Source organism: Polypterus senegalus, chromosome 17 (assembly GCF_016835505.1).
Source record: "Polypterus senegalus isolate Bchr_013 chromosome 17, ASM1683550v1, whole genome shotgun sequence".
Lineage (NCBI taxonomy): Eukaryota > Metazoa > Chordata > Cladistia > Polypteriformes > Polypteridae > Polypterus > Polypterus senegalus.
In genome coordinates this window covers 27,341,379-27,368,849 of record NC_053170.1, presented here as the reverse complement: position 1 = coordinate 27,368,849, position 27,471 = coordinate 27,341,379, and the positions used below count along the sequence as shown (strand labels likewise).

At 39.5% G+C, this 27,471-nt stretch overlaps 1 protein-coding gene across 4 annotated transcripts in view; it reads left to right on the top strand.

The window, feature by feature from the left end:
* LOC120517927 (transcription factor HIVEP3) overlaps window positions 1-27,471 on the top strand; it is a 512,318-nt gene that overhangs the window by 142,116 nt on the left and 342,731 nt on the right. For 3 of the 4 annotated variants that reach the window (XM_039740449.1, XM_039740450.1, XM_039740446.1), the window contains exons 2-3: window positions 10,005-10,175; window positions 11,341-11,398. The gene's annotated coding sequence lies outside the window, so the exon portion shown is untranslated. The remainder of the gene's footprint in view (window positions 1-10,004; window positions 10,176-11,340; window positions 11,399-27,471) is intronic. The other variant, XM_039740447.1, reaches the window with a different exon arrangement.

Below are 27,471 nucleotides of genomic sequence, written 5' to 3'. Positions count from 1 at the left end.
CGGGAAAAATCACCTAAGGAGTCCAGGCCCGAATTGCAACCCATTTGCATGGGGCTGCCAGGTGACAGCAATCACCATGGCACCACTATGTCACCTAGGAGGCAGAATTGTAAATGTTGTTAATATTTAAAAAGTTAGCAATTATTTCATATGAGAGAAGCATACAAATGCTAAAGTAGTTAAACCTAAAGTAGTTTTTACTGTTGTATTGTACTTCTGAGGTGGCCATGATAGGTCAGCTGTCTAGCTCTGTATGAAGATTACGTGTGTTCTGTTTTGTGTGTTGTATTTAACCCTGTTTTTGACACCCATTGAGCAGCCAACCTACCTGGAAGGGTGGGGTGTCTTTCTTTGCATTACGTTTCCCAAGAGTTGTTCCAATTTTTTGCCTACAAGGTTTTTCCTGCAAATTTTTCTTGCCTTCTTATGGAATCAAGGATGGGGGTCTATCATAAAACAGCCCACTGAGACATTCGCAGAATGATTTTAGGCTATACATGACCTAAATTATTGTTGCTATTGTAACACAGAGTTTGTCTTGGGCCACTTATAAAGTTAAATGCTCTACCAGCCGTCCGTTTAATTATTGGACTTTTTACAGCGTTAATGAGAGCGTAGATTGAACAAACTCCATATGGTGGTACTGGTCGATCAGAGGGGCTTACACTTTATACTTAAAAGCCAAGCAATTAAATCTAAACAACTTTAGAATGCGGGTGGAAACTAGAATAGCGGGAGGAAGCCCATGTAGGCATGAGGAGAACTGGCAAGCTCCATGTAGACAACCCAACTGCTGTAGAATTCAAACTCGGGCTCTTTGAGGTTGTCCCACCTAATGTCAATACCCCTTATTCTGAACAGTTTAGGAGTCTCACATGCTGTTCAGGCACTGCTCGGCTAGTAGTCTTGTCTTCTTAGGGAGTCAAGGCTGGGGGGCTGTCAGAAAACAGGACCCGTTAAAGTATACTGAGGCATTCCTTGTGTGATTTTGGGCTATACAAGAAATAAATTGTTGTTGTAATCTGAAATAACACGAGGACATGGAATGTATTTTCATGCTATCAATTGCCTTGGTGAGCTTCACCCCTCTGTCAGGGATTTTCTGAACACGTCCCATCCCGTGTCCTGTGACAGAATCTGATGATTTAAGCTCCTGTTGTCTTATTCTGGATTCATTTTTTTTTTTTTACCCTAGCCCCCTATATTAAAAGGTGACCTTTTATGGCAATGTATTACACGTTCTCTAAGCAAACCCCTAAATTTTCACACTCGGATTGTGTTCACTTCTACACACATATTCTGTTTATATAATAATGGCCCCTCTGCATTGTACCTGCACTGCCAGCGGCTCTTTAAGCATTGTGGGATAACAGAGTCCACCACAAGGACACTGGACAAATACTGCGCATAACATTGATTATAGGGAGGCAGTAGCCATCCGTGATTGGGCCATTGTGCAGAAGGTCACATTAGACCACCTTGTCTTCACTGCAAAACTCGCACTTCAGGCTGGCTTCTTGCTGAGCCTGTTTTATTAACAGGGCTGTGCAAACACTTTGCATTCACACTTCTATATTTGTCACAATGTTTTTTTTTTGCTGCCCCTTTCTTCACTGCTGAGGTGGCAGTGCCGCAGTATCCTTACTGTAAGGAGAAAAGCTGCATTTCCAAACGAGCCCTTTTGTTGTTGTTGTTGTTTTTTAAATAACTGCACTGTTTCCACTTACACTGTTTCTGTCAAGTCTGATGATGTAGCCCTTGTTCATTCAGCAGAGCCAGTAATGAAATATTAAAGTCAATTTCAGAATATGACATGTGTCTGATTAAATCCAGTTCTCTTCTTGAGTGGAATTACATTTATTGAGAGAACGGTACATACTGTTCCTCCAGCTCAGTTTTACCTGGATTGCTGGACGTGGTGTAAATGTACTACATACATATTCAGTGCTCCAGCTATGTTCTTGTAGATGATACAGAATCCTTGGGTTATTTTTGAAAAGACTCTTTGGCATAATGTGCAGTGAAGTGTACCGTGAAACTCTGGGCAGCTTTGTTAACTAATCAGGAGTCGGATTAAAGCTCAAATGTTGCATTACCTGCTTGTCATAACTACTTAATCCACTCCAGGGTTGCCCTAAAAAGCTGCAGCCTATTCCTGCAACTTTGGGTGTAACGCAGGAACTAACACCACCCATCACAGGGCATCCCATAATGCAATGCAGGGCCAACTGCCAGTTAGCCTAACACAAGTGTCTTTGGGGTGCTGCAGAACTCATTATGCTGTTAACCACTCCACCTCGTTAATTAATTATGTACTTTAAATTGCCTAAATGCTTATTGTTATCCTATCTATATTTCTATCTATTATTTAGTGCCTTTCCTATCTATCTATCTATCTATCTATCTATCTATCTATCTATCTATCTATCTATCTATCTATCTATCTATCTATCTAGCATATAGTGCCTTTCACATCTGTCTATTGTATAGTGCCTTTCATATCTATCTATCTATCTATCTATCTATCTATCTATCTATCTATCTATCTATCTGTCTGTCTGTCTGTCTGTCTGTCTGTCTGTCTGTCTGTCTGTCTGTCTGTCTGTCTAATTTCTGTTTCTTTAGGTGCAGCACTGGTAACTTAGGAGTGACCATTAGGACCTTCTTCATCGAAACAATGATGTCTGTTTCCTCACTCATCATGTAATAACTTATCAAATAGTTTAAATAATCGGATGCAGACAAAACTTTCCTTGGGTAGGCATGTGAATCCTCCCTTTGGCAAGTTAGCATGGTGTAACCAGTGCTTGATTATTCTGGCATCCCCACTGTATTAGCTTAGGAGGAGTGGAGCTGACCAACTTTGTTATTCGCGTGGTCTCCAAACTTCACCCGTACATAGACTCTCTCCACGCAGGCACTGATTTTGAGTGATTCTTGGACAGTCTACCACTCCTCCGTACTCCACATTGGAACTCATTAGCTTTGGTGTGAGCAACACACGCATGCCCTCAGATACGGTGTAGCCTAGATCTAAGGCTACCTTGGTCCATGAGAATAACCTAGATTCGTAAGTATCCTAACTTAAAGTCTAGATACCCTAGAATAACCTAAACGAAATGAAAGGGGCAGTCTCCCCTGTTCTTGGTGCCTGGAACCTACTCTATTACTTTAATAAGTCACTCTAGTTGTAAAGACAAAGCATAGACATTTAAAAGCAAAGTAAAATTTGTTAAAATAGAATAATACCAGCAGAAAATATAAATATAAATAGTTTACAAAGTTTTGAAATATATACTGAATATTTAGTTTTAGAAAACGTAGTGAAAATTAGCTGCAGTTATCGTCAAATGGCAATGTTGTCCTGAGTGGCTTTCAGATTCAAAAATCAGTCATCTTTGGCTTTTTCTCCGGGTGATGGAGATAGAGGACACCCATAATAATCATTATCATAGTCATCATCACTGCAAATGTAACTGCCAATTTCTGGGTTTACCCAAGTTAGCCTCTAGCCCCCCAATTTTTTTTCTACACTCTCTAAGGCCCAGGATATTCTTTGGGGTTGATGGCCTTGCACCAGGAAAGACTACCAAGTTTAAAGGGGATGACCAGGACAGAAAATATAAAAAAACAAGGAGAGTCGAAACCAAAAATCTGAAATCTACACTGAAATCTAAGCCCAAGAATCACTGTGAGGAAATCAAAAGCATAAGTCAAGCCCCAGGAAGTCTACACAGCAAAACTAACACACATTATGAAGGTTATTTTTCCTTGAATATCATTGAATTTGAAAACTCTGATGCACCAACTCTTAAGGCATCGCGACAATGATGTCAATCACGTATTTCAGATTGTGTTATGTAGCAACTATTGGTGCATGACAGCCAAAAAAATGGCTGTGCCACAGGAACCACAAAATGGTGATGAAAACAGTGCAAAGTAATTTCAAATAACTGAAAACAATTTCCATTATGAAGATAAATGCAAAATTCATATTCAGGTCCTCAGAAAGCCCATTATGGGAAATAAGTTGCAAGGAAAACGGCTTAACAGGTGAGGACAAAAGTTTCAGTATACATCATCATACCAAGAATGAGACCAATACTTTTTTAATATTTTATTTTTATTTTTTTTTTATTAATACTTTCTGTCTATTTTATTCAAAGCGCTAAACACAATCCAATAAATAAACAAATATAATATTACGTTCCAAGGATAATCTATGAAATTCAATATTCAACTCCAACCTGACCAGAAAATTCCATCTAAATTGATCCTTCAGATCAAATAAAATAACACATAAAGCGAAAAGGTTCAACAATGGACCAACATGAGCTCCATTCTTTTCATATAATTCCACACCACCTCCAACCACATCTGCTTTGACCTCACCATGGGGCTCTGCCCCTCCACCTCCATCTTGGTACACCCTTCACCCAGTCACTTCACATGCCCAAGCCATCTAAGCCTCTTTCTCCTCAGCACAACCGCTGTAACCTTCACACCTTAAGTCTTTGTCTTCACCTGGACTTTGTCTTCCTTTCATTCTGTAACTTTCGACACATCCATCTGGCCATTATCATCTTTGGCCTTTCCAGCTTGGTTTCATAGGTTTGCACAGTAGGGCCATTGTTGTCAGTTGTACAGAGTCCGGTGAAAGTCATGTTCTGCCTTCCTCTGCCATGTCTCGCTCCTATATAGCACACTATTCCTCCCTCAGCTTTCATAAAGATTTCATTCCAATGCCAGAGACACTCCATTATTTCTTTTTCTTTTGTACACCCTCACTGTTGCTGATAGGCCCACCTTCACCCCTAAGTTGCAGAACTGCCCGACTTTCTCCAAAAGAAGACATCCTTCTAATAATGTTTAAAAAACTACATTTATTATGGTTTCTTTTTAAATGAATCGATGGAATAATAATAATTAGAATACAAATTCTATTTTAAATTAAAATTCTGTTTGTAGCACACTTTAACCTCCTTAAGCTTATGATTACCCCTGGAAAAACGAACCAAAAGCGTTGAATTTTTTTCAACAACAAACAATGTTATGTTAGCTAAACGTCCACATAATCGCTGTAGGAAAGGCATGTCTGGTATCCAAACCAGCCTTTCCTTGTAACCCATGAGATTTTAATCAATGTTTATGTCATGACTGGGACACTTCTACATAATTTTGATGATAGCCTGATAAACGTTCCACAGATTATACAATTTCGGTCCTGGGTGATTGACTTCATCATAGTCATTGTTATTGGTGAAATACAGGTATTCCATAGTTAGGGAAAAACAACACTCACTCATAACTTTGCTCAAAATGAGTGTCTGTAGCAACCAGCCTGTGAACCAGTATTATCATTATGTCCTGCAGTATCAGGGGACTGAAAAACACCCACATGTCATGTACAGAGACAGGCTGCTAGCGACTGTCTATGACAAGTAAATGGTTTACTGTGGCTTTTCTGATAAATTTCTCATAGCGGTTTGTTTCAAAAACTATTTTTTTCTTCAGACTATCATCGTCATAATGATAAATAGTCTAAATAATCATGATCAACAGACATCTTTAGATTGGGATTACCCATAAATGAGCAACGAGGAGGTGCAGGATTGTCAGCAGTAGCGTGGAGCAGAAACCCAACACAAACATCAGAAACGGGTCAGAATCTAACAAGCAGGTGTGAGTTTCACTGTCTGTATCCACGTCTGATCACCAGTTCACATCGTCCTCACTATCGCTCGATTTCAGCAATGGTTCAGTTTCACTTTGTTCTACAGTATAACTGGCTTTACGGCTTTTCATTCACCACTTACTTTTTGGTTGAGGGCTCCACCCCACTCATGAATATTGATGAGATACCAATGAGTTACCATTATGTGGCAGAATTCCTACAGATATTAATGTGTTTTTGTAGCATGATGCTATTTCACCCATTAGATGGCAGCAGAATACGGTCCTGACAGTTATTTGGGCTTAAACCTTTAATGAGGGGAATTATTATGTGTCTCCCTGAATCTGATTCAGGCTTAACCGTAATTACACAGACGTCCGTCCCAAGTTATACTTGGGGTTAACACCAAGGAGGTTAATAAATTGGGCTCAGCAAGAAACCAAGTGGAAGTGTGAGTTTCGCCGTGAATGTAATAATGTGGCACAGAGATCCAGCAACTGCCTTCTGTAATCAGTGTGCAAAATTTGTTGATTGTCCTTGTGGTAGGATCAGGAATTCCTTAATCCCTGGTAGTGAAGGTTAATTTTTAATACATGTTTATTAATTTTCATAAATAAGATAATATAAAAATTTGAAATGTCTAATTGATGCTCAATTCAGGATTGGTTCCTGCCCGGCAAAAATGTTGCTGAGATAGGCTGTGGTCTGCTAGGATGAGCAGATCAAAGAGGCTGATTGCATGTAAATTCATTTTAAATACTACAACACTTTTAGGGGACTCAGTACTTTTTAACTTTTCTTGGATCTGGGATGTCTCTTGTTTCTAAATTCTAAATTTTGAATTTTGTGACCTGTGCGTCATCTCATCTCTGAAGGATTAAATGGATGCCTGCTGAGCAAATTTCTGTTTTGTTAGTGTTTTGGCTGTTGCATTTTTTTTTCTTCTTCTGGTTCTCTTAAGTGCTGCTGGTGACATGAAGGTTACATCAAATCTAACAGGCCATGGTATTGTCTTGGGGGCTGGGGGAGCCATTCTGTTGAAAACATACCTGGGAGATGCATTGTAAACATCAAAACAAACCTGTTGGTTGTCACTTAAAAATAGAGTAGCAACTGCACATTATACCCAGGAGGGTGCTTTCCACTCACCGTATGAGTACTGTAACTACCGAGGGGACCCTCTTTAAGGCTTTTATAGCGGCAGACTGCACACAATCAGAAGAAGGTGCCTTCAATCGCTTATCTTAGCCCGTTTCAAATTACCCGTGTTTAGAAGATAATATCTCAAGATCCAAAACCAGAAACCCTGGGCCCAAACTTCTTCTTAAATAAGGGAGTCCCAGCTTCGTGTTCAAGTTTGGATTTTACAGTGGAACAACTGCAACTTCATAAGCAACAGCGTGTCCTCTGTAGATCAGCACCTGAAGACGTGGTTACTGCCAGAGAGAGTTACGTTTTTCCAAAGTAAGTGTAGATACGTTTCTACAGCATTTTCTCCTTAGCGTGTCCTTAATTCAATAGTTGAAAATAGATTGCGATAATGAATGAAGCAAGAACAGAATTTCTTCTTCATCTTGCAATTTGTGGCCATTGGCAGCTGCATGAATATGAAACTAAATGGCAGAAATGAAGATCTGTGTGAAATCGAGAACTTGCTCGAAGTCTTTGGTGTGCTCCAGTGCTGTAGTAATGCGGTTATGGTAGTCCGTCTGGACTTGGTCATTCTTCCAGAATGTTTGGAAATAAAAGTTGCCGTTTTACAAGTAATAGAAAATAAATGTGTCATCTGCTCTTATTTAAGCAACTTTGTTACCTTAGTGTTGCTGAGGCTTTTGTATTAGCTTGCTTAGTAAAGTGACTGGTGGTGGGAGCACCGTGTGAGGTGTTAAATAAAATAAAAATAGATAGACTGATGTATCGAGTTTTGATATCTGGTGTGTCATGTTTACAGGCACTGAGACAGAGACTAAGGTATCAGCGATAAAATGAACTGGGAATGAGAACACAGCACACGGCAAAATTAGTAAATCATTCTTTATAGTCTGCCTTTCAGAACACAGTCAGTCTCCCTTTTAAATGTTGGGTTTCAGCATTTGAGTATCATGATAGCCCTGCTGTCTCACAGCCATAATGAATCTGACTTTATTTGTAGATCAGATCACAATGTGTGCGTGTGTACAGACTGCATTTTCTTCTTGAGCCTGCATGGATTTCACTCCAATAAGTGATTTGCTCACAGACTCTCAAAGAAATACAGGTTACATCATCTGGCAATTCTGAACAGTCCTAGTATAAGAGGATGTGAGTGTGTCCATGAGTATGCCTTGCTAAAGAATGGCATCCATTCGAAGGATAGCTGCTGTTCTGCAATCAGACTGGTCTCGTTTCCACACCATACTGAAATGCTACTGGTGGGTCTGAGAAAAGTAAGGGCGGTGGGGTTTCAAAATGCAAACATTGAAACTAAACCTTACAAATTTAGCATCCTGGGTTTGAATGTCTCACCCTGTACTTATCTGTGAAGAGCTTTCATGCTTTCCCCATATCCATGTCCATTTTCCTCCAAGTACCCTGATTTTCTTTCCTGTAGTTTAAGTTTATCTGTGATTTCAAATTGGCCCTGTGTAGGTGCATACATAAGTGGGCCCCGTGGTGAACTGGTGTCGGTTCCAGTTGTGATCCTGCATGACCATAGAAAAAAATCAAGTGGTAAAGAAAACATTATTTGAAGAAATGAGTTGTGAATTATCGTGTGTTTTCATTATGAGCAATGGAAGACTCTCATGAAACTTTTCTAAATTCTGTATGTTGCACTTTCTAAAATATATTTTTTAAGTTTTTTTTTTTTGTTTAAGATCTTTTTTTACTGTTTAACTTTTTCCCCACACGTATCATATCAAGAATCGTCCTACAAAAAATAAGAAATATCAGACAATAGGTGAAAATTAGTAGTGTACTCAACAAAAGACAAATTATCTATCTGTCTGTCTGTCTAATTTGCCCAGAGGGGACTGGGCAGTCTAATGGTCTGGAATCCCCACAGATTTTATTTTTTTCTCCAGTCGTCTGGAGTTTTTTTGTTTTTTCTGTCCCCCGTGGCCATTGGACCTTACTCTTATTCTATGTTAATTAATGTTGACTTATTTTGTTTTCTTATTGTGTCTTTTATTTTTCTATTCTTTATTATGTAAAGCACTTTGAGCTACTGTTTGTATGAAATTGTGCTATATAAATAAATGTTGTTGTTGTAATTTCTGTTTGTTTTGGTGCAGCACTGGCAACTTAGGAGTGACCATTAGGACCTTCTTCATCGAACCAATGATGTTTGTTCCCTCACTCATCATGTAATAACTTATGAAATAGTTTTGTCTGCATCAGTGTAATGAAACTATCTATCTGTGTCTGTCTGTCTGTCAATTCTTAGATTATTCTGTTCTAATGGGGTGTATTGATGAAGGGGGTGAGGCAGAGGCTAAGAGTTGGGTGGTGAACTTTGAGAATTGTCTGCAACTTAGCATAAACAAAGCCAAGGAACTGCTTATTGATTTTTGTTGCACCAAAGAGCCTCTATGTCTTCTCACTATTCAGGGAGTGGATGTGCAGGATGAACATTGCTAAAAGTACTTGGGGTCCACATCAGTGACAGGCTGGACTGGTCTAGTAACACAGATGAGCTATTTAAGAAAGTGCAGAGCTGACTTTTTTTCTTAGGAGTCTGAGCATCTTTAATATGGGTGGTAACTGCCTTTGTGTCTTTTATAAATCTGTGGTGGCCAGTGTAATTTTCTGTACTGTGATGTGATGGGCTGGAAAGATCTCATCAAAAGAGGCCTACTGAATCAACCAGCTAATAAAGAAGGCAGGCTCAGTTATGGGACCTGCTGGAGGTAGTGGAGAAGGAGAGAATGAAAACAAAAGTGATGGTCATTATGAGCAATGCTACACACCCCTCTTTGACAGACTAACACTGAGGACTTTTAGTCAAAAAACTATTCAGCAGGAGTGTGTCATGAAAAACTGTGGTGACTCCTTCATATCTATGGTAGTATGCCTTTATAATACCTCACTGGTACTGCTCTCTTATCATTAACTTGATCAGAGTTTTTTCATTATTTTTGTAATGCCTGTGTGTTTTTGAGTGGATTGTTGTTTTTTTATAAAATCTCTATATTTCTTTGACTGAAGTCAAAGTTAATTATCTATCTATCTATCTATCTATCTATCTATCTATCTATCTATCTATCTATCTATCTATCTATCTATCTATCTATCTATCTATCTAATGGTTTGAGACCCCTTCTTACTTACGTATTTATTTTTGTCTGTACAGATCCATTAGTTACAATGAAGTGAACTAAAGTCTCTTCACACATGGGGAGAAGAAGAAATCATGGAGTCAATGATGTAAATAAAAAACTTTGAGAGTGCCAACCTAGCGGATGCTTTAGCAGATGCTTGTCCTCAAGAAGACAGTCCATTTTCAATTGAGCCACTTGCATAGGTAGGTTCTGGTAGTACATTTAAGTGTTTTCTAAGTTTTTTGGGGGTAAGATTAGAGCTGACATCATTGTAAACATATTTATATTGTGTTGGTTCCACCAAACTATTTATGTTTATGTGTCTTGCCATGTAGACATGTGCATCTACTTCTCTTTGGATAGTCTCAAGCTGTTTTTGACGCTTTGTTAGGAAAATTGAAACTGTAAGAATGTATGGATGGATGGACATTAACATATTAGAAAATGTTTGACAAAAACAGGCCATTCAGTCCAACCAAATTCATCAATCCTATCCAATTCATTTCTCTAAAATAACATCAAGTCGAGTTTGAAAATCCCTAAAGTCCTTCTGTCTAGAACTCTTCTTGCTAACTCATTCCTTGTGTCTATGGCTCTCTGTGTAATGAAAAACATTGCACAAAAGTTACAAGTTTCCAAACAGGAGAAAGAAAAACAAGCAGAGATGGTTTGGGCATAAGGAGTGAAAGACAGAGGATGACTGGATGAAGGAAGGGTACACCAAGGAGGAGGTGGAGGGGATGAGGCCCATGGTGAGGTCAGCTCTTTTTAAAATAACAGTCTCAATCCACTGGACTAATTCCCTTCATAATTTTAAACACTTTAGTCGTGTCTCCACCTAATCTCCTTTTTCTTAAACTGAAAAGATAATTCTAGTGGTAATGAAGGTAATGTGGATGGATGCCGATGTCTCCCAGCATTTTACTGTAGGTCAGTATCCAGCCTTCATTATTTTGACATTTGTTTTGTACTGAACACTTCATAAGCTGAAGAGAAGTCCATATATGTACTGTAAAAGAACACAAGACAAAGTGAAAGGTTTGGGGATCCACCCTGTACACATGAAAAAAGGTTGATAAGGTTGGTCTTTACAAACATGAGCTCAAAACACAACTGAAGAAAAAACAACATGGCTGCCATATATATTTGGTAGATGGGAAGTGATTTAATAGCTTTGGTTAACGGCTCTCCTCTGTTTCTCGTGGGTGGTGGTTGAAATTTGCTTTGTTTGCTTTGTTAAGTTTGACTTGATTGTATGAAATGTTATCTGCTTCTAAGTAAAGTTAATATGAATAAAATAAGAAAAAAGAATTTCAACACAGAGAAACACTACAGCATCTCTTCTTTTGCAATTTTGCCATTGTTTAGGATAACCGGAAGAGAGTTTACCCATCAATGATGCCTCCTGGAAGAAAAAAATACAGAGGTGAGAAAAGGAGCTAATCTGAAACCAGCAAGACACTATTATAAACTTACTATTAATCTGTGTCCTACATTGAGTACATAATAACAAAAGTGTAGGGCAGGGGCATCTACAGCAGTGTTTCTCAGTTGCGGGCTGCCGCTGGTGGGTGACGATTTGCTGTTGTTTATATTGGTAGTTTGTTACAAAGTTGGTCGCTGGTCCAATGAATGTGCTCGATTCTCCATGAGAGACCCCTGCCCTCTGAGTTATGTTTTTGCTTGGTTTACCTGGGTGGGTTGCTAACACACTTATATGTGATACAAAAAGAAGTTTGAGAAACGCAGGTCTAGAGCATTTCATTGTACACAAAGTAACTTCTGTTGAACCATTTGAAACTGAAACCATGTGAAACAAGTGTGATATTTCATTTAACTATGTAATCGGATTCTTCTGAATTTCAACAGAGATTTATCAATACAAGTTCAGAGAAGAATGGTTGATCTGGTTATGAATGTGTTGTCTTGTGAGATAGAAGTCCAATCTTCATGGTGTAGACTTTTTACTGATGACATGGTGTTGTGTAGCACCAGAAAAGAGGAAGTGGAGAGGAGTTTGGAATAATGGAGAAGAGCTTCAGAAGAGAGAGGGTTGCAGGTAAATAGGAAGAAGACAGAATATCTGAGGTTTAATGACGATCAGGATTCGGATGTTAGCCTGAAGGGAGAGCCATTGAAAAGAGTGGATAAGTGTAAATGTCTGGGATCAGTGGCAGCCCAAGATGGAGAATTAGAGGCAGAGATAACCCATAGACTGCAGTGTGGATGGGACAATTAGAAGAAGGTATCAGGAGTGTTGCGTGATTGAAGAATTAAGGTGAAAGACGGTGGTAAGACCAGCAGTGATGTATGGAGCTGAGTCATGGCCAGTAAAGAGAGCACAGAAGAAAGAGTTAAATAAGGCAGAAATGAGGATGTTAAGATGGATGTGTGGAGTTACCAAAAAAGGACAGCATAAGAGATCAGAGGTTAAACAACAATGAGAGAGACTTCAAAGAAAGTACTGGAACGTAGAATGAAGTGGTATTGACATGTGATGAGGAGAGAAAATTAATATGTGGGCAAAAGAGTGATGGGAATGGAAATACAGGGGAAGAGAAAGTGAGGAAGGCTGAAGGAGAGGTGGATAAGTAAAGTAAAAGAAGATGTGGAGGGAGGAGGTGCTGGAAGGTGGAAGAAGAAGTGTGGAAAAAGAGGGTCAAAAAGTAGATGATGACAGTCCTCTGGATTAAATGAAGCACAAATTAATTTCCTCAAATGCATAAAGAGTACATCAATACACAAACAGCTTTTAGCTTTCCATGAACCCAAGCACTTTCAGTGTTTCTTGAATGTAGGCCTTCCTTCGGTTGCAGTGTGCCTGAGCAAATCCTTTAACAGTTGGACGTCAAGTCATGATGATGTATTTGATGCACAAATTGATTTTACTTGGTAGTCTGCTGCATGTGCAAAGCACCCCAGAAAATCTCTGAAGTAAAGAAAATAATTTTTGAATATGGGCAGATGCTGACAAATCATTTTTACTCCTTATTTGTTTCACAAAGCTTTTCTTATGGCTCATTAATGTGTCTACTGAAAGAATATTTCTTCTTACACTTGAAGGTATAAAGTTTACACTTGCTGTTACTGCAAGATAGTTCATATTTTGAAGATGAACATTTTCAGGTTAATTCAGAAAAATCACTTCATTCATTTTTCAGGCATTTCCTGTTACCTTTTTGCTGGGTAGTGGTCTCAGTAGGGATGTGGATGAAAATTGTAGCCCCCTTAACAATGACTGGAGTGGTGGTTATGCAAAAATAAATAAAATCTAACATGGGGCACCAGGTTGGTGCAGCCTTCAGTTTTTTCTCAGAGTACTTTTCCTCCCACATCCACAAAGCTATGGGTGTTTGGTTAATTATTGACTCTAAATTGGCATAAGGATGGATGTTATGTATGTGTGCCCTGAGGCCTTACGCCTGTTGCTTCCAAGATAGACACTGACCCTCTATAACCTTGAAATGGTTTAAGTGGGCTTGGGAATGTATGTATAAACACCTTAAATATTTACCAATGCATACATTTTCAAACTCCATTCTCCAGCTTTAGAGTCTTTGGGCACCGGAACCCATCCTGGACACATCGGGCCCAAAGAAGCTTGAGCCAGTTTGTCTCACGAACCCACACTTGCTATGGGCCAGAATAGCATTACTAAGAAACCTTTGATATATGGAAGGAAACCAGAACATCTGGAGAAAAACTCATAGTGGTAGTTTAGTCAAGTGTACAGGATACAATGAAATTCTTACATGCATGTCTGACCAACATGTAACACGTCACCACTCCCTGGAGCCATGATATGCAAGAATGAAATAAAAGACAGTGGTTTACATTTGCTTTGAAAAGCTTAAAAATTAGAACAAATATGTTTAATCTTGGAGTTGATTTTTCATAAACATTGGGGGTGGCTCAAAATTATGGACTACAACATAAATAATAATAATTTAATTTGGCCTACCATTGAGAAGATGTACTGTCTGAGTTTAGCCATTGGCTGTTGGCACTGAACGATTCTGCAGCAGAGGACAGCAATGAAGCTTTTATCTTAATAAAGCATTTTGAGGTGTCTGGTCTTTGGTGTGCAACACCACAACTATTTGTTGAAAGCATTAGAAGGTACGTTGCTGTTTTATTTTTTTTTATAATGAATAGTGATGAGCGAACCCTATGGAGTTCTCTATGCTGTGAGTTCGGTGAAATCACAGAAATCTTTGCAAACTTTGCTGAACTCGGCAAAATAAATTAAAGTCAATGGGGAGGAGGAGGAACTGAACTAGCACAGGTGCAGAGTTCTTTTAAATGTCCCTGAGTGCTAAGGAAAAGTCTGCCCACAGTGCTGGACCGATAATTGTGGCCAAAAATGTGACCTGAGCTGTAAAGCAGATGTGCTAACCACTACACCACCATGCCTCAATCAATAAAAGATGTAGACAGAATGGCAACTACAAAGTACAACAAATTGCCACACATTAGCAATAAGTAAAAGATATATAGTCAGTCATTTTCTAACCTGCTTATTCCTGGACAGGGTCATGGGGGGAGCTGGATCCCATCCCAGCTAGCACAGGGCGCAAGGCAGAAACAATTACCTGGACAGGGCACCAGTCCATCACTGGGCGAACATACCAACCATACCCTGGGGCCAATTTAGTGTTGTCAAATCACCTAACCTGCATGTCTTTGGAAACCAGAGCACCTGGAGGAATCCTTTGTGGACACGGGGAGAACATGCAAACTCCACACCTACCAGTGTGCCACCATGCCACCTGAAATATATATACAGGGCTATTCAAAATGAAAGAGCAGATTTCAAAAAGTTATTTCAAACAAACTGTATAAGTCAGAAACGCATTCTGCACATCACTGGATAGAAGAAAGTTCAAAGTTTAAAAGCCTACCTAAAAGTACCAGTGAGTGCCACCGAATGCCGTTTCTCATTTGTAGTAAAATGGCAACAACACCACAAGATAAATCATTTTGCATGCTGCAGTTTGCGAAGTGTAAGTCCATTGTTCAAGTGCAACGTGAATTCTGCTGACTGTTCAACAAACACCCGCCTTATAAGCAAATCTACGAGTGCGATTTGTATCTCTGGAGGTACATTACATAAAGATAGATAGATAGATAGAGTACTTTATTAATCCCAAGGGGAAATTCACAAAGAGTGTTTGTTCTGCCTTTGCCCGCTAATCTTCAATTGAGGAAGCTGTGTCTTTAGTAACTAGGGACCACTTGACTCGTGTGTGGCAAGAAATGGTCTACCGTTGTGGTGTTTGTTGCGCTAAACTTGGTGCTCATGTTAAGTGCATGCAACCTCAAGGACCAAACTTTGAACTTTCCTCTATCCAGTGATGTGCGGAATGTGTTTCTGTCTTATACAGTTTGTTTGTAATAAATTTTTCAAATCTGCTCTTTCATTTTGAATAACCCTGTATATATCATTGCACTCATGGAGCTCCATCTTTGACCATGCCACTAAGTGCTGGCATGAAACCGGCTCACTGTATTGTTTGAAGTTGCGGCTCCTCGCTACTTAAACATCTTTTTTGTTTCCGAGCTATCAGTGCAGATGTTTCTTTACTTAGGTTCTCATTTGAAAAACACTCTGATGTAGTGAATTGAGCAGGCGGTGATATTGCGTTCTCTGCCTTGCTGGAGTGGACGTAATAAGCAGGGGTTTTAGACCAGTGTTTAAATATTTTATACGTCAATTGTATCAGACCTTCTCATTATATTAGACACGTCAGTTGATTTCACAGAAGTTAGTCACATGTATATGTTTATGGTTACTTTTATAAGTTTATAATTTTACTGTCATCATTACTGTAAGCTCTGCCTGTCAGAGTGACAGGTCAAGCACAGATCTGCCAATGCCAACATAGACTCTCATGGCATAATTAATGAGGAGCTTTACCAGGAAAGTGCAATAATGGCTTTATTAAATTCATTACAAGTGCTGTATTTCAGTTAAGTATTTCAGTCCCCCTCTTTTGATAAGCCTCCTCTCCCCGACTGTCTGTTGATTACTTTTTGTTACAAGTTTGCCTTTAAACCCATTGAGTCTGTTGCTTTAGGCGTTTATTCTAAATGCCATAAAATCCTAAAGCTTTTTCTGCAGTAACTCCCAGCTAAATCTAAATGCTAATCGGTTTCAGTTCACCTAATTACACTTCTTGTAATGGAGCTGTTCTGGAGTTCTTCTGAAATTTACCAAGAAATGTCTGCTCTGCAGAAAAAGAGCGAAGAGTGATTATGGAGTAAGAGTTCCTCTCCATTTTTAACTGCTGGTTCATATGGGGGAAGCAAAAAGCAATTAGAAATGTTTAAAGTAAATTAGAAATCAATGTCAGTTGGACAATATTTTTTAAAAACACACTTGATGTAGCAAGTCGTATTTTGGTGCCAGTCTGTTATATGTTTTTTTTTTTTTTTTTCAGCAGTAAGCTTTAATTTCAGGACCTTTTAGTAACACTTTGGAGGATTTCACGCAGCCATTAAACACATTGTGTCACCTCCATGGTCAGCAGTAAAACTGTGTCAGTGTAAGGTTTTTATACCAAGTCATTAAATCTTGTTTTCCTTACTGTAAGATGTATTGACTTATCAAGGAGATTATTTCACTTATTTTAAGAAATCTTGTCAGGTAAGTCAATGACAGCACTATGGCCATGTGGCGTGATCCCCCTAGGGTGATCTGACTCAAGCTGCTGGACCAGGCCTAGGGGGCGCCCACATGACACCTGGCTGCGGCAGATAGAGGGTCATTTCTGGAGGGTGGGACTAGACCCTGTGTCTGCCTGGAGAGGTTGCTAACTGGGATCCCAAACTGTTTTGTTGTGTGGTGGGTGCGGAAACGTGCCGTACCAGTGCATGCTCCCCACCCTGACCTGATCTAATGTTGTCAAGTTAATTTCACTTTGCCAACCTCACTAATAAAAGCAAAACCACTGACATTTCAAGTTTATTTTTTTTCTAGTTTTTATGTTGCATTATTTTAAATAGTCAACCCGCGGCATACCATACGTCGCATAATCAGGCCGGTTTTTTAATGATTTTTAAGCACAGGGAGAAAATTAACATTTGAAACATCGGTAATGTAATAAATCAGCAAGAAAAGCAACATTGTAACCATGCACGGAACAAACCAACACACAATCGTCCGTGACTGAAAACTGGCGGACTTGAGTCGTTGTCGTCTTTGCACAGTCCAGATGCACCTGTGACTCACGTAGACTTTCCGTGTTCCTGCAGGAGCATCTAAGAAGACGCATGTTTGTCGCGGATGCGAATTGCTGTATGTAGCGTGTAAAACAGTTTGCTATGGTGCACGTGGTCATGCGTCGTAACCGAAAACTCGTTTTTTAAAGACTGCTTACTTCATTGTGTTTTAACCTCAGTCGTAAAGGATTGTTTTACGGATCCCATGGGATACCCCTCGCAAACCGTTTCACACGCTGCATATGGCGATTCACCTCCGGCGTGGCTCCTTCCTTCGTGCGCCATAGGTGTCTTACTTGTCGGCGACTTAGTGAATCCACGCCCCTTCTGGCGTACTTTCCATGGGTGTCTTGCCTTAGTGAATTATATATATAGATATATTTTTTAAGATGTACATGTGGGGTACAAATAGACGTCTATCTGCTCCAGTTTCTATTACACAGTACAGTATTATACCTTGTAATTATCCGCTCATTATGAAGCATCTCATGAAAATGTTTTTTCTCTTAAAACTTTACAAAGATTTGACATTTTACTAATGAGAACATTCAATTCGTCAAGCTAGTTTTGTAAGCTGCTGCTGTCACTGGAGCAATGATTTCCATCCACAATAAGCAAGACCACCCTTTTCCTACTTTTAAGGGTGTGGATTTGCCTTTAACAACCCCCATCGTCTCACCCATCTGAAAATCCCTAAGGATGGCACTAATTGTCATAAATGGAAAAGCTCTTAAGAATTCATTAGGTGGTGATGCGGGTTTTTACTAACAGCTAGCTGTTCTACCCAGTGTTGTCCAGATGAGTGATAAAATGGACATTATTTGTGGAAAATAAATAAAAAACAGATCTGATTGTTATGTCCTCCTCATCACAGCAGAGAGCCATGTGTTTTTTTAGTATTACCTAACATCATCTTATTAAGCCCTTATGAAATTTTGCTCTGGAATTAAATATAATATTGACTTAAATAAAAGTATTTTTGCAGCAAAGAGCAGTTTGTATAACAGTGATAATTATCTCAATCATTCAGTAATAATATTGAAACGTTAATAGAGTGCATAGAATGCACCACAGGTGCCACATACAACTCCATCGCTCAAAGACAAATGAGCATTGAGCGGCACACACACAAGCAGCAGATCTCCACAAAGTGACCACCCCCTCACTCCCACTGTCTCAAAAGACTGTTTATTTTATTTTTTTATTGTATTCCAGCTCAAACATGGATCTTGCCACAAATGGGTCATTTGCCCACTTATTACTTGCCCTAGAAAAGAACTGAACAGGACCTTTATTGGTCATCATAAAATGAGCATTCAGAAGAGAGGGAACAGACTTTTGATATGACTTACAAAGAGTGGCAAACGTAAAATATTTTGTTCTTTTTCAGCAATCTTAAATATTTAAAAACTCTCAACAATTGTTGTGGTTGACATAAATGCTTTGGGGTTGTTTTGTTACGCAAGCGTTTCTAATTCTTTTGGAGTAAAAATCACATCGACATCATGTTGTGTTTTGGAAATGTTGAGGTTCAAAGGGGCAAAGGTCCAGAGAAAATGCCAACTTTTAGAGAGGTTGTCTCAGTTTTTATTTTTTCTGGAAATATAGAAGTAGAAAATCTACAATTTTATTAGTCTATAATTAAAATTGGACTGTACCTGAAATAACTTTTAAGTTTAATAGAAATAGGTGTGGTGGTTTTTGCATGATGCCCTAACAGAAAAAACAGGCAGACAGTAATTACATTTTTTATATATTTGAAACAATGAGAATAAAATATAAAAAATATAAATTTTTTATAGATAGATAATGAAAGGCACTATATGATAGATAGATAGATAGATTAATGAAAAGCGCTATATGATAGATAGATAGATCCATTCCCACTTTTTTTGGCTTTCTAAAACTGATTTTTCAATTTCACCATCACAGGGAATTCTGGCAACTTCAGATAAGACATCCAGCTCATCCCAGGGCCAGAGATATAGAAATGAAAAACATTACAATGAAAGATTGGAAATACATGACAGATAGATAGATAGACTTAAAAGGTACTACAAAATAAATAAATAGATAGATAGATAAATAGATAATGAAGGCACTATATGATAGATAGATAGATAGATAGATAGATATGAAGGGTACTACTTAATAGATAGATAGGTAGACAGATGGATTCTACACAAACGAACGGGTCACAGGCAGCACCATTTTCACTCCATGAGCTGATTTAAGCCAGGATCATTCCTACAGTTGCTGGTGGCCACATACCCAGGCCGTGGAGGAAGTCTTAAGTTCTTTTGTTTAAGCACACAATCCCCTCCATAGTCAGACCCTATCTACAGCCTATCAGGATGGCTTGGCCCCTTCTGAGAGCATCATCCTCCCAGGTCTTCATGGCCTTACCAGAATACTCATTCTAGAAACACTAGTGGACATCCACACACTTACTCATTTAGAAGCAAGCCTCTGGACATGGATTTACAGTATAGGCCAGAGGCAAACATTAGAAATGGTTTGGCAACAGAACTAATGTTTGGGTATCTAATCTAGGGATTGATAAAGTAGATCCAGCAATATTCTTTCAACTTAAGGGTGAATCACGTAGTCGAGGACGTCAGTAGCGATTAAGGGGAAGTGCATTTAGGACTGAAGCCAGGAAGCTCTACCTTATGCAAAGAGTTGAGGGATTCTGAAAGAAACTACTGAGACATGGAGTTGAAGCAGAAATCTGGGCAACATTTAAGAAGAATCTGGATTAGACACTGGGACAGCTTAGCTAAACAAACGAGCCTGATGGACTGAAAGATCTCCTCTCATTTATCACATTTCTTATGTTCTAACTAGCCTTGTCCCTATGTATGGCAGGATCAGAAGTTCATTTATTGCTGTCCATAACCGTTTTCTAAGCCTGCTTACTCCTAAGCAGGGTCTCGGGGGGGCTGGTGTACCGTATATCCCAACAAACATGGAGTACAGTGGAGGAGAAGTCCCTGGACAGATTTGGCTTTAGGTTTGTGGCACTTCATCCTTTCGCAGGAGCCTAGCTTTGCTGCACATTAGCTCTCTTATTATTTTTCAAGTACTGGAAGCAACCACATGTAGATGGCCAGTACCAGGGGCTCCTAGAAAAGTCCATTATTTTAAGATTAAAAAAAAAAGTAATTTAATTGAATTGTTTTATACGTTATGTAAAATACAATAAAAAAGATTACGATATACACCTGTAGTAAGCCAAAAGTAACCCAGGTCCTCCTAATTCACCCATTTCTGTGGTCTTTGCAAGGAGGCATGAATCAGTGGTGAGGATTTACAAGCTGCTGCTTTAACCAGATGTACTCATAGTCAGTGCTGGCGTAATGTGTTTTGAGGAAAGCAAGCACTCCAGAGTTTCTTATCATATGTTTGCCCGTGTAGACCTAAGAATGGTAAGTTCAACTTCGAGAGCACATGGAAGGCAACTCCTCCTCTGGAAGGCAAACTGTAGAGACTTATGAATTCCTCATCTGGGGATCAATGTATCTTAAGCAGATGGACTCCTAAACTTTTTCAGACACACCCTGTATTGCATCAGTAATTGTGGAATGCTGACCCAGTGGAGGAGATGTAATAACAGCACTAATCTTTTTTACTACTTTATTTCTCATTGTGTTTGAAATCTCTTTTTTTTGTTTTTGTAATTATGTGATCTTAGAAACAATTTACTGAATGAATATACAGTGGTGTGAAAAACTATTTGCCCCCTTCCTGATTTCTTATTCTTTTGCATGTTTGTCACACAAAATGTTTCTGATCATCAAACACATTTAACCATTAGTCAAATATAACACAAGTAAACACAAAATGCAGTTTTTAAATGATGGTTTTTATTATTTAGGGAGAAATAAAATCCAAACCTACATGGCCCTGTGTGAAAAAGTAATTGCCCCCTTGTTAAAAATAACCTAACTGTGGTGTATCACACCTGAGTTCAATTTCCGTAGCCACCCCCAGACCTGATTACTGCCACACCTGTTTCAATCAAGACATCACTTCAATAGGAGCTGCCTGACACAGAGAAGTAGACCAAAAGCACCTCAAAAGCTAGACATCATGCCAAGATCCAAAGAAATTCAGGAACAAATAAGAACAGAAGTAACTGAGATCTATCAGCCTGCTAAAGGTTATAAAGCCATTTCTAAAGCTTTGGGACTCCAGCGAACCACAGTGAGAGCCATAATCTACAAATGGCAAAAACATGGAACAGTGGTGAACCTTCCCAGGAGTGGCCGGCCGACCAAAATTACCCCAAGAGCGCAGAGACGACTCATCCGAGAGGTCACAAAGACCCCAGGACAACGTCTAAAGAACTGCAGGCCTCACTTGCCTCAATTAAGGTCAGTGTTCACGACTCCACCATAAGAAAGAGACTGGGCAAAAACGGCCTGCATGGCAGATTTCCAAGACGCAGACCACTGTTAAGCAAAAAGAACATTAGGGCTCGTCTCAATTTTGCTAAGAAACATCTCAATGATTGCCAAGACTTTTGGGAAAATACCTTGTGGACTGATGAGACAAAAGTTGAACTCTTTGGAAGGCAAATGTCCCGTTACATCTGGCGTAAAAGGAACACAGCATTTCAGAAAAAGAACATCATACCAACAGTAAAATATGGTGGTGGTAGTGTGATGGTCTGGGGTTGTTTTGCTGCTTCAGGACCTGGAAGGCTTGCTGTGATAGATGGAACCATGAATTCTACTGTCTACCAAAAATCCTGAAGGAGAATGTCCGGCCATCTGTTCGTCAACTCAAGCTGAAGCGATCTTGGGTGCTGCAACAGGACAATGACCCAAAACACACCAGCAAATCCACCTCAGAATGGCTGAAGAAAAACAAAATGAAGACTTTGGAGTGGCCTAGTCAAAGTCCTGACCTGAATCCAATTGAGATGCTATGGCATGACCTTAAAAAGGCGGTTCATGCTAGAAAACCCTCAAATAAAGCTGAATTACAACAATTCTGCAAAGATGAGTGGGCCAAAATTCCTCCAGAGCGCTGTAAAAGACTCATTGCAAGTTATCACAAATGCTTGATTGCAGTTATTGCTGCTAAGGGTGGCCCAACCAGTTATTAGGTTCAGGGGCAATTACTTTTCACACAGGGCCATGCAGGTTTGGATTTTTTTTTCTCCCTAAACAATTTTAAAATTTTTTAAAAACTGCATTTTGTGTTTACTTGTGTTATATTTGACTAATGGTTAAATGTGTTTGATGATCAGAAACATTTTGTGTGACAAACATGCAAAAGAATAAGAAATCAGGAAGGGGGCAAATAGTTTTTCACACCACTGTACACATGCAAACACACATTCAGACTGCTGGACCATTTATTAACATGATGCTGCAGTATAGGTCTATGCATATATGATAAATAATGAACTACATCATCAAAAATGTAAAGGAATATCATAGAAAGCAACAGTTTTATTATCAACAGTAACTGTGTCAAAACTCTTTTTCTTCTTCTTTCGGCTGTTCCCGTTAGGAGCTTCCACAGCAGATCATCTTCTTCCATATCTTTCTGTCCTCTGTATCTTGTTCTTTTACACCCATCACCTGCATGTCCTCTCTCACCACATCCATAAACCTTCTCTTAGGCCTTCCTCTTTTCCTCTTCCCTGGCAGCTCTCTCCTTAACATCCTTCTCCCAATATACTCAGCATCTCTCATCTGCACTTGTCCAAACCAACGCAATCTCACCTCTCTGACTTTGTCTCCGATTCGTCCAACCTGAGCTGACCCTCTAATGTCCTCATTTCTAATCCTTTCAACCCTTGTCATACCCAATGCAAATCTTAGCATCTTTAATTCTGCCACCTCCAGCTGTCTCCTGCTTTCTAGTCAGTGACACCGTCTCCAACCCATATAACATAGCTGATCTCACTACCATCCTGTAGACCTTCCCTTTCACTCTTGCTGATATCCATCTGTCACAAATCACTCCTGAAACTCTTCTCCACCCATTCCACCCTTCCTGTACTCTCTTCTTCACTTCTCTTCCACAATCGCCATTACTCTGTACTGCTGATCCTTCACCAATTCTGCTCCTTTCATCCTCAACATTCCACTGACCTCCCTCTCATTTACACAAATGTATTCTGTCTTGTTCCTACTGACCTTCATTCCTGTCCTCTCTAGAGAATATCTCCACCTCTCCAGGGTCTCCTCAACCTGCTCCCTACTATCGCTACAGATCACAATGTCATCAGCAAACATCACAGCCCATGGGGACTCCTGTCTAATCTCGTCTGTCAACTCTGAGCCGATCCCTGATGCAATCCCACCTCCACCTTGTATGCATCCATCACTCCTACAACAGAGCTCACCACTGTTACACTTCCTTCGAACATATCCTGCTCAAATCTTAAGTACTTCTCTGCCACTCCCGACTTCCTCATACAATACCACAGCTCCTCTCGAGGCACCCTGTCATATACTTTCTTCAGGTCCACAAAGACGCAATGCAACTCCTTCTGGCCTTCTCTATACTTCTTCATCCACACCCTCAGAACAAACATCGCATCTGTGGGGCTCTTTTCTGGCATGAAACCATACTGCAGCTCACTAATCATCACCTCACTTCTTAACCAAGTTTCCATTACTCTTTCCCATTACTTCATGCCATGGCTCATAGATTTTATCCCCCTGTAGCTATTACAGTCCTGCACATCCCCCTTATTCTTAAATTTCGTCACCAGTACACTTCTTCTGCACTCCTCAGAGATCCTCTCACTTTCCAAGATTCCATTAAACAATCTGGTTAAAACCTCCACTGCCATCTATCCTAAACACCTCACTCTGAAAATGTAAATAAATCCATTGAAAGATATATAAAATATGTGAATTACTTTGTTTTCACCAGCAGCATGACTAAAAGTTGACATTGGGAGGATAGCTCTGGCTGGATGGCACCTCGCAGTGTGCACATATGCATAAATAAAACATGTTTCTTTGCACTGTCCGCGCTTCTTGCACAAAACACTTTTGGTGGTTGGTCACTGTTTGCACTCAGTGGATGACAGAATGTCTTGACATTTGTGACAATTTGGGCACTTTGAGATGAAGAAATTACTTTGGGGCAACTATCTGCATCTGTAGCAGAGCCTACAGATTCCCCATCTTCCAGTTGATTGCAACTGTCATTATCATCAAAAATGATAAACTTTGGCTGCTTTATATCTTTTTTTGCACTGACATAACTATAAACTGTCTATTTATAACACTATTCTCTGCAAGCTGTTCAAACAAAATAAAAAAAGAAAATCTATGGCTACCCACTAGATGGCAGCACTTTAGTAGGTAACTGAGGGTGTACTTACACTGGCAATTCGGTCCACACCCAAGCACGTTTGTCCTCATGTAACCTCGCAAAGTCTAGTTTGTTTGACTAGTGTGATCGTACCGTGCCCTGGCCCACTTGGAAGAGGCGGACCCAAACGGGGTTCATTAGCATTCTGGAACTGTGTGATCACTAAACGTGCCTGAGCATGGAAAACAGACATGACGCCAATAATACGCCGAGTCAGTGCAATTCTTATTTCATTCAGTACCTTTTGAGTTAAAAACAGTTTTTATTCTCACCTGACAGATGAACGTGAATTCTAGTTGGCAAGAAAAGCTGCAAATTCCTCCTTTTATATTATTTGTCACCATAGAAATCTTCTTAGACATGCAGCATGATTAACAGCAAAACACTGTGCTGCACACTCAATAAACTGTAAGAGGGGTAGAGCATCATCGTGCCCTATATGACTCCAAAACAACTAAAATATAAGTAAAATCAATTTGACATGCATGCTGTCACTCAGTGTTCAGATCTTGTTTTGGCTTTACACGAAGTTTGATGGTCATGGGCCGAGAAAGTTAAGCACAATGTGAGTGCAGGCCAGCGGGGTAGTGGGGGGTGGGGCAATCGCACTTGGGCACGGTACGGGACAAACGTCTCTATTGTGAGTACACCCTGAGACAGCAGAGATCGTCAACATGCTGGCAGTGTTTGTCTATAGTGGCTGTATGCTGACATGCGAGTTCTATCATATGTCGCACCTTGTCAGGCTCAATGACATATGAGTGAACTTGTACCTCACTTTCAAAGTGTTTAATAACTTATTAACTTTAAACTTTGTCACCTCACATGTTCTGATCTAAGGTCACATTAATTAACAGGCTTGAATATGCTAAAAACTCTCACTGTTACACCCCAAAACGTTAATTACTTGCAGTGCCCCTTCAGCACTTTCAGCTAAAAGCACATTCTCTCAGTGTGTCTACATGACGTGTGACATCTTAGTAAGCTGAAGGCTTGGGATTATGTGTCTCTTCCAGCACAAGTCTCATGGTGGCATCTAGCATAACAGGAAGCTCTGTCAAGACATATGAAACTTTCAGTTCAATTTTGGAATATTCAAATTGTAAAAAAATTACTCTATGTTCTAAATTTAGGTCCACAGATGGCAACCGTAGTGGAAGGAAACGGGAATCCCTTGAGTAAGCCCCTTAAACATTATAGTCAAACAAAGTGGGGAACAATAAGACATTGGAAAGTACTCTGTCATAGGAAAATATGTGCAATAATTAAAAAAAATATTAATATGCAATGTTTTGATACATGATAATACTACTGTACTACTACTGCTACTGCTACTTAAGGGCTTGTCTCTTCTACTTCATTTGGGGAGTGAGCCATCTCTGCCCCCCAGCACGGTCACTTGTGTCAAACAGCTGAATTTAGATTTATCGAGCAGAGTCCTAATACTTGTGTCAAAGTGATATTTCAGTTTTTTTTTTATTTTTAATGAATTTGCAATCATTTCTAAAGTCCTGTTGTTGCTTATTCATTGTGTTATAATAAGCATTGTTTGGTATGGTTGAATTTAAATGATTTTAGCACAAACCTGCAGCAGCCTGGGTCTGAATGCTTTCTGAATCCACTGTGTAGTGTATAGTATTTAAAATATTGGCACTGCTTCCTCAAAGGGGATAAACGGATTAGAAAATGAGTGTTTGGACCGTAGTCCCAATTTAGAAGGTAATATTAATTAGTAGTTAGAAGAGTGGCGCTTAGCCACATAAATGGCATTTTAGCAAGGATTGTTTTAGCATTAGCACACAGTCTGGATATGGATTAGTGATTGCTTTAATGAACTGATGCCTTACATCCAGTAAAACTCAGAAAATCAAATCCCTTCTATTGTAACCTTCAGACATTTGCAGTACTTCCAACACAAAGAGCATTGTAAAGAAAAACCTGTACAATTTGTACATACCTATACTGTAATTAAAATCTGAGGCTGTTATGACTAGGAGTCCCAAGGCACGTAAGTCCCAAAAAGCTTCAAAAAATGTCCACTAGAGGGGGCTATGCCATCAAACCCCAGCTGGATAAGCAGCCAAACACAGTAATGTTATAAAATTTAAAAGGTTTTATTTCCACAAAACTCTTCTACATGAAGTTCTAAGGGAACACAAAAGGCATAAAGGAGTTGCCTAAAACTATAAGGCAGTCCAATACAAAGAAAGTTCAAAAAGAGGCAAATATAAGGCAAAGTGGAAAAAATGGGATAGAAGGTCAAAAAAATTCAATATTTCACAAAAAGCACAAGGCACAGAACTTACCAAAAGTCACTAGTTCATTTGAAATGAATGGCCTGGAACTGTGGGAGACCCTCTGGATTTATAGGGCGAAGGGCAGTTAATCCCGGTGATTGGCAGGTGGCTCCATAAAACACGTGGAACATAACCCCGGTAACTTACGTATGTATACAGAGACAATCAAAAGCAAAGAACAACGCAACAAAAGTAACAATAACATCAATAACAGTTACACCTTTGTTTTGCCCTGACTTCTGATTCTCATCTTGCCCCTTAGTTACCATGTCCAGTTTTTGATCTCATTATTTGGCTGCCTTGTTTTGTTTAAATATGTCTCTGCCTTTTTTTCATTCTCACATTAATGTTTAGGCAGGGTTTCTCCCCGGTTGGCCTTCAAGTTCCATCTTCATGCCACTTTTATTATTTTTTCTGCTTTTGTTGATGTCAATAGTGTTACTGGTTTTAAGTATTTGTATTATTCTGCTTTTCCTATTAGCTTCTGCATATTATTTAACTTCTGAGTGTCATGTATGCTTGGTTTGTTAAGTTCCATGTGTCTTATGGGTGGTTCCCCAACAGGTGGGGCCACCTTCCCATCACCGTCGAGGGACTGCCCTCAGCTCTTTAAAGGCTGAGGAAAACCCACAGT